This window comes from Ambystoma mexicanum, chromosome 1q, assembly GCF_040938575.1.
Source record: "Ambystoma mexicanum isolate Mex_15411 chromosome 1q, UKY_AmexF1_1, whole genome shotgun sequence".
Classification (NCBI taxonomy): Eukaryota; Metazoa; Chordata; class Amphibia; order Caudata; family Ambystomatidae; genus Ambystoma; species Ambystoma mexicanum.
Window position 1 is genome coordinate 1,013,593,985 of NC_090922.1, and position 14,400 is coordinate 1,013,608,384.

General features: G+C 55.6%; 1 protein-coding gene across 1 annotated transcript in view; it reads right to left on the minus strand.

Annotated features, from left to right (window-relative positions):
• LOC138559855 (calcium-activated chloride channel regulator 1-like) overlaps positions 1–14,400 on the minus strand; it is a 603,377-nt gene that overhangs the window by 329,121 nt on the left and 259,856 nt on the right. The window lies entirely within an intron of this gene.

The following is a 14,400-nucleotide window of genomic DNA, read 5'->3' on the forward strand; positions in this document are numbered from 1 at the left end:
AGCGTATTCATGGATTTTAGGCTCCCAAACCAGCCGTGGCGCAGAGTATCGCAGCGACCCTGCAGCAGCGCCAGTAACGCCCCCAAGAACGCCCTCGCGCAAGGAAAAGCCATCAAAATCGCTAAACCATCGCAAAGGGCTGCGCTAACCCTGGACCAGTCTACAGGGCTGCCAAACAAGGAACGCAAAGCGGGTAACGTGCATATCAGGGGTACGCGTGAAGTTATACACGCGATTAGCCAGGGTACGTGTATTACAGGGGTATGCGGGAAGTTTAACATGCGATTAGCCAGGGTACGTGTATTACAGGGGTACGCGGGAAGTTCAACACGCGATTAGCCAGGGAACGTGTATTACAGGGGTACGCGTGAAGTAGAACACGCGATAGGCCAGGGAACGTGTATTACAGGGGTACGCGGGAATCATCACACGCGAACAGCCAGGGTGCGTGTATTACAGGGGTAGCGGGAAGTTCAACACGCGATTGGCCAGGGTACGTGTATTACAGGGGTACGCGTGAAGTAGAACACGCGATAGGCCAGGGAACGTGTATTACAGGGGTACGCGGGAATTATCACACGCGAACAGCCAGGGTGCGTGTATAACAGGGGTAGCGGGAAGTTCAACACGCGATTGGCCAGGGAACGTGTATTACAGGGGTACGCGTGAAGTAGAACACGCGATAGGCCAGGGAACGTGTATCACAGGGGTACGCGGGAATTATCACACGCGAACAGCCAGGGTGCGTGTATTACAGGGGTAGCGGGAAGTTCAACACGCGATTGGCCAGGGAACGTGTATTACAGGGGTACGCGTGAAGTAGAACACGCGATTGGCCAGGGTACGTGTATCACAGGGGTGCGTGGGAATTATCACACGCGAATAGGCTGGGTGGGCCCTCACAGGTGTACCCTGTACACCCTCCACACGGCCCCTGCAGGCAGCCCACAAAACAGGGGACTACCCTGCACACCTGATCATGTCCCCCTGCACCCCCATCCACCAGGGGCACCCTCCACCAGGCCCCCACCCATGTCTCCCACCACCCCCACCCCCCAGCAGTGCAGGGGCACCTGCCATCAGGCCCCCACCCATGTCTCCCACCACCCCCACCCCCCATCCACCAGGGGCACCCTCCACCAGGCCCCCACCCATGTCTCCCACCACCCCCACCCACCAGCACTGTGGGGCACGTGGCCAGCAGGCAGTCAGGCAGCAGCAGATGGCAGGTGGGAGCGTGCTCAGGGCTCTGGGGGACTGTAATTCGGCCTCCTGGCCAGGAGCGTGGTCTTTCGTGTTTGGACGCGTGGACAGCCTGATAGGGAGTGATTTTGCACGTGAAAACCCCACACTCAGCGAATCGCGCGAAAACCCGTCACCAGCATATGTGCGTCTATAGTTACCTGCACGTGCAGTGTCAAAGCGTGTGATTGGTGAAAATGGATCTACACGCAGGAGTGACAAAGCGTGTGATTGGTGAAAATGGATCTACACGCAGGAGTGACAAAGCGTGTGATTGGTGAACATGGGCCAAGCACGTACACGCCGTAAGTGACGCTGTACGTGTGGGCCTGTATATAAGGTAGTGTTGAACACCATTTCCTTGTACGTGCTTTTCGTGGAGAGCGAGTGGGTGAATTCTGTACTTCTTGTCGTTTCACACGCGATTTACTTCACGGCGTTTCCAGTTCGTACTCCCTGTTACCTCTGACAGCTTTTTCTCTTTTTCCTCTTGTACTGGTTTACCTGGGCCTGTTCCCTCAAACAGTGTCCCCTTCTACTGTTGTCCTGTCTCCTCAGACAGCGTACACATCTTCTTTTGGCGGGGGTGTTGCCAACCAAACGCGCTCATTTTTCACGCTCTTTTACCTGGCAGACGGAGAGTCACGCACGTATCTAACTTCTGTGCTTGCCCCGTGTGTAGCCTACCCCTTCAGAGGTCATTCTAGGCTGCGTGTGACACGCATACGTTCATTGTGTTACTGGATGCCACAGCGTAGTGCAGGGTTTTCCATCAGCACACGTGGTCTAGGAGGGGTATTGTGCACGTTCCTTAACTTTTCTGGGGTGCCTGTGCGTTGCGTGACCCGTCATCTTTCCCCAGGGGTGTCATATAGCCTTGCCACTGCACTAGGGTACGAATACCATCTGGTACCCAACCCCTTTGACACCCAATTGCCCAGGACAATTGTGCACACCGACTCCCATACGCACAATAACATCAGTGCCATGGTTGGGAGGCGTGCAAGCCGTAAGGGTGGCAAAGGTGGCCGAGCCACACGTGGTGGCTGTGGAGGATCCACTAGGGGACGTGGTTGTGACTTGCAGGGTGCCCCTGTCCCCCCCAGTCTGGAGGACCAGTCAGGGACACCCATGCCCCCCCCCCCCAGTTGAGGGTCATGTGGCTGATACCAACCCTGATCAGCCCTTGTTGGACCAGCCCATTGTGGCAGCAGACCTGTCCGAGGGTGATCCCATCGCTGACATCCAGGTCAGCAGGTCCACTGCACGTGCACCGGTGCACATTGGTGTCATCAGGGCACGCGCATCTATGCCAGATAGGTCATCTGCTGGCCCCCGTATCCAGGGTGTGGCTCCATCCACCCCACCTCTCATACACCCTGCCAAGACTGTGTCGGTCCTAGTTCATGCACCTCAGATCAGGCCTGACCCCATCCCACTACCCCCAATGCCTGCACCTACTCCCATGCTGAGTGTGCAATCCCACACACCCAGTACTGAGTCCACCACGGCTCCTGCCCCTAGTGTCCACAGCGGCGTAGGACACTCTGGATCCCCACCCCCTTCCAAGCGCAAGAGGAAGAGTGCACGTCCGGCACAGGCTGATTCCCCAGGCACGGCTGCACAGTCCGGCCCATCAAGGAAGCCAAGCTTCACAGACGCCGAACTGAATGCACTTGTTCAGTATGTGTCAGATCATGATAGGGAAATGGTCATCGTTGCAGGGTCCAAGACCACACATGCCAGACGCCAGGCACACTGGCAGACCATTGCTGACAGAATAAGTGCCCTTGGAGTAGTGAGGCGCACAGCTAGTGATTGCCAGAAGCGCTGGAATGACCTTAAGCGCAGGGCAAAGGATAAGCTGGCCTCAAGTCATGCCGCAACCTTGGTGACTGGAGGTGGGTCCCCAGCACAGGAAATAGAACTCACACCACACGAGTCCGTAGCTGGATCCTACGTCACCGAGGGACAACTCCAAGGTGTGGGAGATCTCCCTGATTACGAGGCATCATCCGGTGAGTGCACATGCATGTGTGTATTATCCATGTGCATGGTGTGTGTGTGAAGCATCCATGTTGGGTGCCTGTCAAGGGGGTGTGTGGCAGAGTAGATAGTGGCACCCATGTGCCTCATCCAGTATGTTCAGTGCAACACCATCTGCCCACAGCACTATCCCAACTGGCAACAGTGCACATATGGCCCTACACCATGGAAGTTGCCCTTGAATTGTCATTTTGTCACTACATTGTTGCTCATACTCCCCTGTCTATTCATCTGATGTCTTACATACCATTCCTATACTTTCCCCCAGCCAATCAAGTTTCATCTTCACATGCCTGACATGCAATGATACCACATGCTAATGCGTCCTCTGTATATAAATGCCAACCAACATGCTGTCATACTGTGGATGTTGCCTTGACATCCACCTCCTACCTGTGTGCTTTGGTACCGTCTGGTTTCGAGCCCCATTCCCTCACACTCCATGCTGCTCTTCATGGTCTATCTTCCCTGACTTCTACAGTTCAGACCATCGTGCCCTACTCACGACACCTGCTTGCTAACAGTCAAATGAGGGCACCCTGCCCTCCAATGCGACCCACCCTATTGCTGACAAGTGCATCTGAGCCTACTCAAAGCCAACTCTCACTGACATCTGCTCATACATGCCTTTGCCTGTCCCATAGACCCTTCACATGGTCCCTGTCCTCTCTCCTTGCTCCTCTTCCACCATCAATGGTGGGACCCGTTGGGGTGTACTCCTGGCCTCCTTCCAATCCTCAGAGGCCACAATTGATGTGCATGGTAATGGGAGCATCTCAGTCCAAGGCCCTTAGGCCAACCTCATTCTCCTTGAGAAATGCTAGCCACATCTCATCAACTTCCTTACCTCTCCTGCTGTCCCCCCTCCTCTCTCCTCATCAATCCTGCACTGCCTCCCTGCACCCTCCCATGATCCTTCTCCGCCTCCCACTCCAACTCCTACACATGCTGCACCTCTGATCTCTAGCACTCCCCGTAAGTCCTCCAAGGCTGTCAACCTCCTCCACAATTACACTCCTTTCACTGCGGCTGCATCAGGCATTCCTCCGATATCTGTCACTTACATGAGGTTATGCACCTTGACATCCTTGGTCTCATGGAAACATGTCTGACGGCCAGCTCTGTCTGCATCCTTCACACACTCCTACCTGATGTTCAGGAGACCCTCTCCTTTGCCCGCCACTACTGTGCAGGGGGTGTGTGCCCTTGGCTTCCCTGAGGGTATTCCTGCCACTGTCACTCCTACTTAGACCTACTCCACTCTGGAATGGCTTGTGTGACGTCTCTCTCTACCACACCTTGACATTCACAAACTGTGCGTACTGTGTCTGGGAAAACTGGTCAAATGTACTACTTCCTTTCTGAGTGTCCTCACCTCTCCTCCTCACTCATGTCCCCAGACACAGAAATCCTCTTCCTTGTTGCTGTACGCATCCACCTGCATGCTTGTTGACCCCCCCACGTGACCTTTCTGTGACCTCAGCAACTCCCTCTCACCCTCTAGACTCCCGTCTGTCCCTACTCATTCTGCAGGGCACACTCTTGATGCTCTGATCTCATCTGACTTTCCCCTCTCCGTCCATCTCTGCACTCCTCTCTCCTGGAGTGATCACATTCTCCTCTCCTCCCAGCTCACCCTCACCACACCAGAGGCAAAGCCACCCTCACCACTGTCACACACCTTCTTGGTATTCCAACCCATGAAGTGTGTGTCAGTCGAGGCTCATGCTGCCAAAATCTCCCCCCCATCCAGCTCCCCCTTAGGCTCACTCCCATCCTGACAGGGCCTACTCCATGCTCCACTCTATGTCAGGTACACTGGATGTCTTTGCCACGGTCATGACCACCTGTCTGAAGCCCCATGCCAATGCAGAGTCCTGGCATGACTCGGATCATGTGAACCCAGACCACAGGTGCCGGGTGGCAGAGAGGGAATGTCCTGCATCATGCTCATCCTCTGGCAAACTGGCCTGCCACATGCTCCAAAGGCAATAGCGCCTCACCCTTTTCACCAAGATGAGATCCCCAATCCAAGGGCACATATCTGCGGCATGTGACAACTCTGCAGGACAGATAGAAATCTGCAAGGACCTTGCCGAGCCAGATGCAGTGTGTACCTCCCCTGTCCCCTCCGAGCCCACAGCACTGCATGATTGTCTCTGTACCCCTATAGGCCACCCCCCCCCAGCACTTGTCTGCGCCTAACACCATCTGCCCTTGACGTTAAGTCCTACTTACCTTGTACAGCACTTCCAGCCGCCACTTCCCCTTGCACATCATTGTGCCACCCACCCCTGCACTTGCGTGACATGAATGACACCAGCACCAGTAGGATTGTTGACTGGCATCCCCTACTGCCCCACCACCCCTCAGTGCTCCGCTGTACCTTCATACATTTCTGGACCGGTGCTTCACGAATGCTATATGATTCCTTTACAGGTGATGGGGAGGTGGAATCTCATTGTTTACTGCATTTTGTTGATGTAGACAAGGCACTGTGCATCGTGGCCAATTTGGACTAGCAGATCCATGTACAACATGTCAACTTATTGATGTGATGATGCAATGTCAGGACCAGAGTGGTAGAAATCCAAAAAAGTTGCCCTCCTCTCCCCCTTCACTTGGTGGCTATGTCACATGCCATGTGTGTGATGGCATGTGCCTTTGACATGGCAATCACCGGCCAATGTGTGATGGCAGTGCTAGGCAGCATGGTGAGCAGGCGTTGCTCTCCAATCTGTACATTGTATGCCCTGAGCCTCCCCTACAGACCCAGTGATGGTGAATGCATAGGAGGTCTCCCAGTCATGTGGGACATGTGTCGTAGAACTACTGCCTCTGTTGTTCATCAGCCCTTGTTGCATGCCATGGTGCTAATGCCTGTTTCCATTTTTCTCTTTCATGTCTTTGCAGGGGACGAAGCACTTGTTGATGCTGGGGATGTGGTGGTTGAGCCGTCCCAGGAGGGCAACCCGGGCCGACCTTCCACAAGTGAGGGACGTGGTGTGTTTGTGGGTGAAAACCCACAAGTGCTGCAGGTCGTGCTGTCGAGGGGTGTCTCTGGGGGTTCCTCCCCCGAGCAGTATTCAGGTGTAGACTCGGAGGATGACACCTATGTGCAGTCGCAGGTGAGTGTTCTTGGGAGAGAATCTCCTCTGTCCGACCCACCTGCAGCCGGGCCATTGCCCTCAATGGGGATGTCAGTGTCGGCAGCTCAGCCTCCGGTGGTTACGGATGCAGGGCCACACCACACAATCTCTGATCCTGTTCCTGGGGCTGCAGATCAGAGAGGGAATGCAGTCCTGCAGCCTGAGGCCTTGCCGGCACAGCAAGGCGCAGTCCGCCTTGCCCCAGGCAGGTGTGGTGCCCGTCAACGTGGTGGCCGTATGCCACCTGGCAATACCGCTTGGGAGCAATCCATCTACGGTATGGCCAACCAACAGGCAGCATCATCCGAGATGATTGCACAGGCCATGGATAGGGTGGCCACTTCCATTGTCCCCCCAGAAAGGCTGATGGAGCGACTGGAGCAGGCTACAGAGTCCATCAGCCAGGCACACAGGGAGGATATGTTGGCGTCCAACAAGGACAGGCGGGCGGCACTGGCGACTCTGCGGGAATCACTTTCCATGGAGTCCCAGCGCCACAGGGAAGGCCTGAGGGAAGAATTCCGTCACCTCAGGTCGACCCTGTTAGAGCTTGAGGCTTCATCCCATAGAAGGACAGAGGAGCAGCTGGAGCGTCTGACACGGACGCTCTCGGCCGAGATGCAGGCAACTCGTGCGGAGGTCAGGTCATCCCGGGAGTTACTGCATGGGGACCTCCGCATGATTATAACCCAGAACCAGAACTACCAGACCCGCCTGCTTGCAGCCATGGAGGAGCAAACTCGTGCTTTGCGTGGGCTGCCTCCCATTGTCACACCATCTTCTGAGGCAGCTCCCCCACCTCCTGAGTCAGCTGCAGGGTCTGGCCAGAGCGATAGCGACTCATCTCCCACAACAGAGTAGCCGTGTGGGCCACGAGCCTATGGGGTGTTTTAGTTTCCCATGATCCACACAGGTGGATTGTGGCGTGCATCCTGTCCTCGGACCTCATAGGTGCCCCCCCCCCCCCCGCCGGCCCTTTCATGGCCATTTTTTCTCAATTTTCTTTTTTCTTTTCCAAGAGTGTTGCCTTGTGTGGGTACCTGGGCATACACTGTATTGTGGCTGGGCACATGCAGGCTTGTCCTGAGTTTGGTTTAGATGCTTGGGTAGCAGACATCCACACCCCTCCTGCTTCCCTTTCCATGGGCTTGCAAAGGGTGTGCCCAAGTGACAGCAAATTACACGGTGACATTGGACTCCCATGAGCTGTTGGCCAGTCCATAGTCAATACTGTGTAGACATTCATAGTGTACATTGTTGTTGCACCTAACTATGCATGATGGTTTGATATGTGCCTCTACTTACATATGTTGCTCATGTTTTGCAGGTATTTCACACAGTTCTTCACACGGGCATACTCTCTGGAGTCAGACTACATGTCGGTAGATGTGCACTGACACTTTTGCGTGGCGCCATCACTGTACATCTGGACGGTGAGGACATACCAGCAGAATCAGGTAATGAGACTACCATTGATTACATGCATTGTGTCTTGTTTGGTTGGGCTTCAGGGTGGGTTGGTGTGTAATTTGATTGAAATTACTCTTACACAGGTGTGTAGCAGTGGCTCCAGCGCGGTTAGCTGTTCAAGTGCGGCTATGTTCCATTTGGGGCACTGCTATTTGTGACACCGGTGTCATGTTGTGATGGCCAGTTTGTTTGCTCTCACATACCATGACATGGTGTCCTCAGTGGCGGGACTGTGAAGGGGATGGGTGACATGGCAATGTTGTCATGTAGTGAATCGCCTGTGGCAATGCATATTTGATTGATGGAGTTGTGTCTTCTCGTTGTGATGCATTGCTGGTGTATGTGTAGGTAGGGGTGCACACATAGTGACACTTCCATGTTAACAATCTCAGGCTGATGTGTATCTGACAGTTTATTGTCGAGTAATTTTGTGACATTGTCAGGTAGTGTCATCATTGATTGTCAGATGGTATGTGCCAGAGCAGTGTGCACTAGCCAGCACTGTGATTCCTAGGTGAAGAAGTTGGCCACCAGTTGCGTACGGGCTGCCACCCCCCGTGCCCTTTCCCCTCCCATGCGCAGCGGGCGTGCATGTGGTTGTGGATGTGGGGGCACCACCATGTCCACGGGCAGGCCCCGGCGTGTTGCAACGTTGTGCAGGACACATGCTGCCACTATGATCCTGCACACTATTCGGGGAGCATATAACAGCTGCCCGCCAGAACGGTCAAGGGAGCGAAAGCGTGACTTCAGCACTCCGAATGTGCGCTCCACTATGCCCCGTGTTGCAATGTGGGCTGTGTTGTACCTTACCTCGGGTGGCGTGGTGGGGTTCCGGATTGGGGTCATCATGTGGGGGCTGATAGGGTAGGCACTGTCCCCTGCGGAGGTGGTGATGGGTATCATTAGTGGTGTTGTGTCATGACCCAGTATCTGACATGCATGCATGTGCAGTGGCATTCATGCTCACCAAGCAGCCATGTATCTCCATGCTGGCCAGCCTCCAGGTCCCGGCATAGTGTAGACATTCTGTAGATGAAGCTGTCGTGGGTGGACCCGGGATAGTTGGCATATACTGATGTGATTATTCCCTTGGCATTGCATACAACTTGCACGTTGATGGAATGCCAGTGCTTGCGGTTTCTATAGATGTGCTCTGTTGCCCTGGGTGGACGTAGAGCCACATGTGTGCAGTCAATTGCACCAAGCACTTTGGGGAATTGAGCCACACCATAGAATTCCTGGATGCACGTCCGCCTTTCTGCATGAGTCCTGGGGAGATATATGTGCCTGCGGACTGATGGCCGTGCAGTGATGATGTTCAAGACCTGGTGTAGGCAGCGTGACTGCGTGGCCTGTGACACACCACCCACTATGGCACTTGTCCGCTGAAAGGATCCAGTGGCCAAGAAGTGCAGTACATTCAGGACCTTCTGCAGGGGGCTGAGTGCTTGGGAGCACAGGGTGGGTGATGTGAGGTCATCCTCCCACTCACTGACCAGGTCCAGTATGATGTGTGCTGGAAACCTGTACCTCCCATACACCTGGTCATCAGGCATCCCGAATAGGCTGGTTCTGGGTGTGAATATTCTGGCCCTGACTCTCCTCCTCCTCCTCCTTTGGTAGCCCACTGCCACTGCTGCTAGGAACGGTATGTTCATCCTGGCATCTGGCTTGTTTATTGATAAGTGCGCAAATTAATGCCTTGTGCGTGTTCTAGGCGAGCGTGTGACCCTCGCACCCCTGGAATCTAGTTCCCACTCCAATAGCGTGTGGAAATTCCCACGCAGCAGGCATACAGGTGCGCTGACGTACTTGCGTGTGTAAGTGCCCGCGCACCCCTGTAATACACGTACATAGGCCAATCGCGTGTACGCGCACTTTTGGCCAATTACACGCGATGTAATACACGTACATAGGCCAATCGCGTGTACGCGCACTTTTGGCCAATTACACGCGATGTAATACACGTACATAGGCCAATCGCATGTACGCGCACTTTTGGCCAATTACACGCGATGTAATACACGTACATAGGCCAATCGCGTGTACGCGCACTTTTGGCCAATTACACGCGATGTAATACACGTACATTGGCCAATCGCGTGTACGCGCACTTTTGGCCAATTACACGCGATGACACTCTGACGTGCAGTATTTCCACGTGTGCTCCGTCATCACGTGCTGAGTGGGGAACGCCCGTGCGGATCACGTCAGACGCGCTTACGCGGTGAGGGACTCTGGTCCAATAGAATCGCGTATGCGTGCTGATGCACTTACGCGCTAAGGCCCTTTCCTCGGATTTCACGCTGACGTGCAGGAATTTCACGTGCCAAATCACTCCGTATCAAGCTGGCCACCCGAAAACACACGGAACACCACGCTCCTGCCCAGAAGGCCGAGTTACTGCCCCCCCAGTGCCCTGAGCAGCCTCCCACGTGCTATCTGCTGCTGCCTGCCTGCCTGCCTGCCTGCTGCCACCGTGCCCTGCCATTTGGTGCCTGCACATCAGCCATCTGCAGGGGTCCAGTTGCTGTGTCCACCCCTGCTGGAACTGAAGACTCCCAACTGGGATTACATCGCTCCACAGCCCAGCCCCAGGACCCAGTTGCCCACCCACACCTGCCTCTGGGGTTGCCATGTCGGGCACTTCGACATCTGGCACCAGTGGCAACCCCAGGCCAGAGGGGCAGAGGGGCACCAGCTTCACTGCCACCGAAGTTGGTGTCCTGGTGGAGCATGTCCTGGGGCAGTATGATGCCCTCTTTGGATCGTCCCGCGCCAGCAAGGAAGGACGGGAGAGGATCTGGGCCGACTGTGTGGTTGCCATCAACGCGGAGGGGGTGGCAACCCGCAACGTCCAGAAGATCAAGAAGCGCTGGGAGGACTTGAGGTCCAGGACCCTTGTGAAGGCCCGGCGCCTCGTGGAGGGGGGCCGGGGCCGCATGAGTTCCATCCAGAAGAGGGTCCTGGAACGCGTACGCCCAGCGCTCCACGCCCAGGTCCTTGAGAGGGAGGCCCGTCTGGAGTTGAGCGGTAAGTGTGCAAGCATTACTGTGTGAGACAGGGCATGTTGCGGTGTGCTGGTTCTATGATACTTGCCTGTATGTGTGCCATGGGCCATGTATGCATGTATGTGTGCAGGGACATCATGGTAATGCATGTGCGACCAGTGATGTGTGACCCACATGGTTGTTGCATGTGTTGAAATGTGGCATGGGGAGCCCTATGCAGATTTAGGACATGAGAGCATGCCAGTCTCTGTACCTGGACATGGATGGGGGTGAAGGATGGGTGCTGATGCCAGGTACATATATGGTAGCCATGTCTGTGTGCCTGACCTGCGTGTCTGTGACTTGTGCATGCCATGGATGCATGACACATGTGTGTGACAATGCACAGATTCTGTGACGCACCCAACTAACCCTTGTTTCGCCTGTGTTCGTTGTGTTTGGGGCCAGATGGATGTGACTGAGGTGAAGTGTGTGCATGTGATATGCATGAGCCATGATGCATGTGAGTCACATATCATTGAATGTTTCAAGAGTCAATTGGACATGCATGGAAATGTGCATGGCATGCACCATGCCTGTTACTGTGTGTGTTTTGCCTGGACTGACCCATGTGTTGTGGAGGGACATGATGGAAGTGTACTTTGACAGGGGTGCTCATCTGCTATTGCTTCCTGTCTAGGGGACCATTTTACAGTAGCCTGATGCTTGTGTCCTTTGTCTCCCTCTACGCAGCGGCTAGTGAAGAAGAGGGCGGAGACGGCGCTGTGGAGCAAGGCGGCGGGGATGCCCCCACGGCTGCAGCGGAAGGGGTGGGTGAGCCCCCACAGGGGCCTGCTACGGCGGGAGACGGTGAGGAGCCATCCAGGTTGGTGGTTTGCACAGAGGAGGAGGAGGCCGACACTGGTGCACACATGGGGCCTGGTGGGAGCATCCCTGCTGGTGCAAGTGGTGCAGTCCAGGGCCAGGGGCAGGAGGCAGCACAGGTCACCGTGGAGGTGCCTGTGCATGTCGCTGTACCTGACCCTGTGAGTGCACCACCATGCACCAGCAGGGATGCCCCGTCCCAGGCCCGTCCGCAGGTAGTGGGGATGTCCATGTCAACTGACTCCCCTCCACCTGCGGCCGTGGGAACCCCTGGCCGCGTGGAGCAGGTCCTGATTGGGGTCGCGATGCGCACGGCTGTGATTCGTGATGACGTGCGTGCTTCCCGGGAGGAGCACGCACGTCATCACGAAGTGCACCGTGCCGACGTGGCCCAATTGGGATCGGCCATGTTCGGGGGGTTCCTGCATGTGTTGGCCAATCTGACGGCCCTCTCCTCCTCTGTGCAGGCTATCCAACGGTCGTTCTCCTTGCCGTCTTCCGGCCCAGATGCCACCATGGCCCCCTGTGGACCTGCCCCGACCAATGCAGCCAGCTCGGTGGGGATCCCATCCCTGCCACAGTTGGGAGTCGGAGGTCCAGCAGGGGTGGACGACACAGCAAGTGGACCCCAGCAGATGGAAGATGTGCCGGCATCATCGGGCAGGGCACGTGCACGACGGCGTCGGTGGTTACCATCAGCCTGGATGCCGTCGTGCTGGCAGAGGCAGTGGCGTCGGAGGCAGCAGCGGGCTCGACGTGGGAGGCATCATGGCTCAGGGCCATCAAGATCAGAGGGGCAGGCATCGGCCGGAGGGCAGGGCAACCCTGGCATGGCGGTGTGTTCCGTGTGGGAGGAGTTTGGCCAGCGGATAGGTGCGGAGCGGCAGCGGGCGGAAGAGGAGCGGCTCGCCATGGCCAGGGCGGAGATCTCCATGCATCGGGCATTGAGGCGGGCTGAGTGCCTCGAGGAGGCTCGCAGGGATTTTGGTGAGCACATGGGGTTGTCCCTGCGAGACCTCGGGGCCAGGACAGAGTCCCGCCTCCAGGACATTGACATGGAGTTCGAGGATGCCCTGGCCAGCATCACCAAGTGAGCCGCAGGACTAGCCCGCTGCCTTTGTATATAGTTTTTTAGTTAGTTAGTGCTAGGTTTCCTTTATTTATTTTTATTATTTTGGACCGCTCGGACAATGGCCACTTTTTTGTACATATTTATTTTATTAGTTAGTATTAGGTTTCATTTGTGCTGTTGGGCTCATGGACCCTGGAACATTCCTGTATATATTGATATATTTTGGGAGATACATTTTTTAAATTTTTTATTGTTTACACCATGACGTAATGGTTTTTCTTTGATTTCCTACTACATGGTTTTGCTTTGGACAAATTATATTGATTTTTTCATCCTTTGTTTTTTGGTTTATCATTTTTGTTCTCGGACATGGACCTTTTATTTACTTTGCCACATAGTTGTAAGTTTTATTGGTTTACTTGATTTGTGTTTTTAATACATTTTTATATTATCTTACACTTGTGTTATTTTCTCTTTGGTTTCTTACATGTCATGATATGGGTTTTGACATTCACTTGCACCCATTGTGTATGTGTGTGTGACAGACATGTGTTCTTTTGCATACTTGCCTTTGGGGTTGTGTCATGTGATTGCATTCACTATGTGGGTGCATGCAATCCTTGCCTGGGTGTTTGTGCTGGGTATGCTGGCCATTACTGCCATGATTGTGTATCGTCAGGACCTGGGGCCAGGGGGAAATGGGTGGGGGCCTGCTGGCAGGTTCCCCACAGTGCTGGGGGTGGTGGGAGACATGGGTGGGGGCCTGGTGGAGGGTGTCCCTGGTGGATGGGGGGTGGGGGTGGTGGGAGACATGGGTTGGACATGGGTGGGGGCCTGCTGGCAGGTTCCCCACAGTGCTGGGGGTGGGGGTGGTGGGAGACATGGGTTGGACATGGGTGGGGGCCTGGTGGAGGGTGTCCCTGGTGGATGGGGGGTGGGGGTGGTGGGAGACATGGGTTGGACATGGGTGGGGGCCTGCTGGCAGGTTCCCCACAGTGCTGGGGGTGGGGGTGGTGGGAGACATGGGTTGGACATGGGTGGGGGCCTGCTGGCAGGTTCCCCACAGTGCTGGGGGTGGGGGTGGTGGGAGACATGGGTTGGACATGGGTGGGGGCCTGCTGGCAGGTTCCCCACAGTGCTGGGGGTGGTGGGAGACATGGGTGGGGGCCTGGTGGAGGGTGTCCCTGGTGGATGGGGGGTGGGGGTGGTGGGAGACATGGGTTGGACATGGGTGGGGGCCTGCTGGCAGGTTCCCCACAGTGCTGGGGGTGGTGGGAGACATGGGTGGGGGCCTGGTGGAGGGTGTCCCTGGTGGATGGGGGGTGGGGGTGGTGGGAGACATGGGTGGGGGCCTGGTGGAGGGTGTCCCTGGTGGATGGGGGGTGGGGGTGGTGGGAGACATGAGCAGGTGTGCAGGGTAGTTCCCTGTGGTGTGTGCTGCCTGCAGGGGCCGTGGAGGGTGTACAGGTAATGCCTGGGAGCACACAGCCATATCGCGTGTGGAACTTCCCGCGCACCCCTGAAATCCACGTACACGGCCATA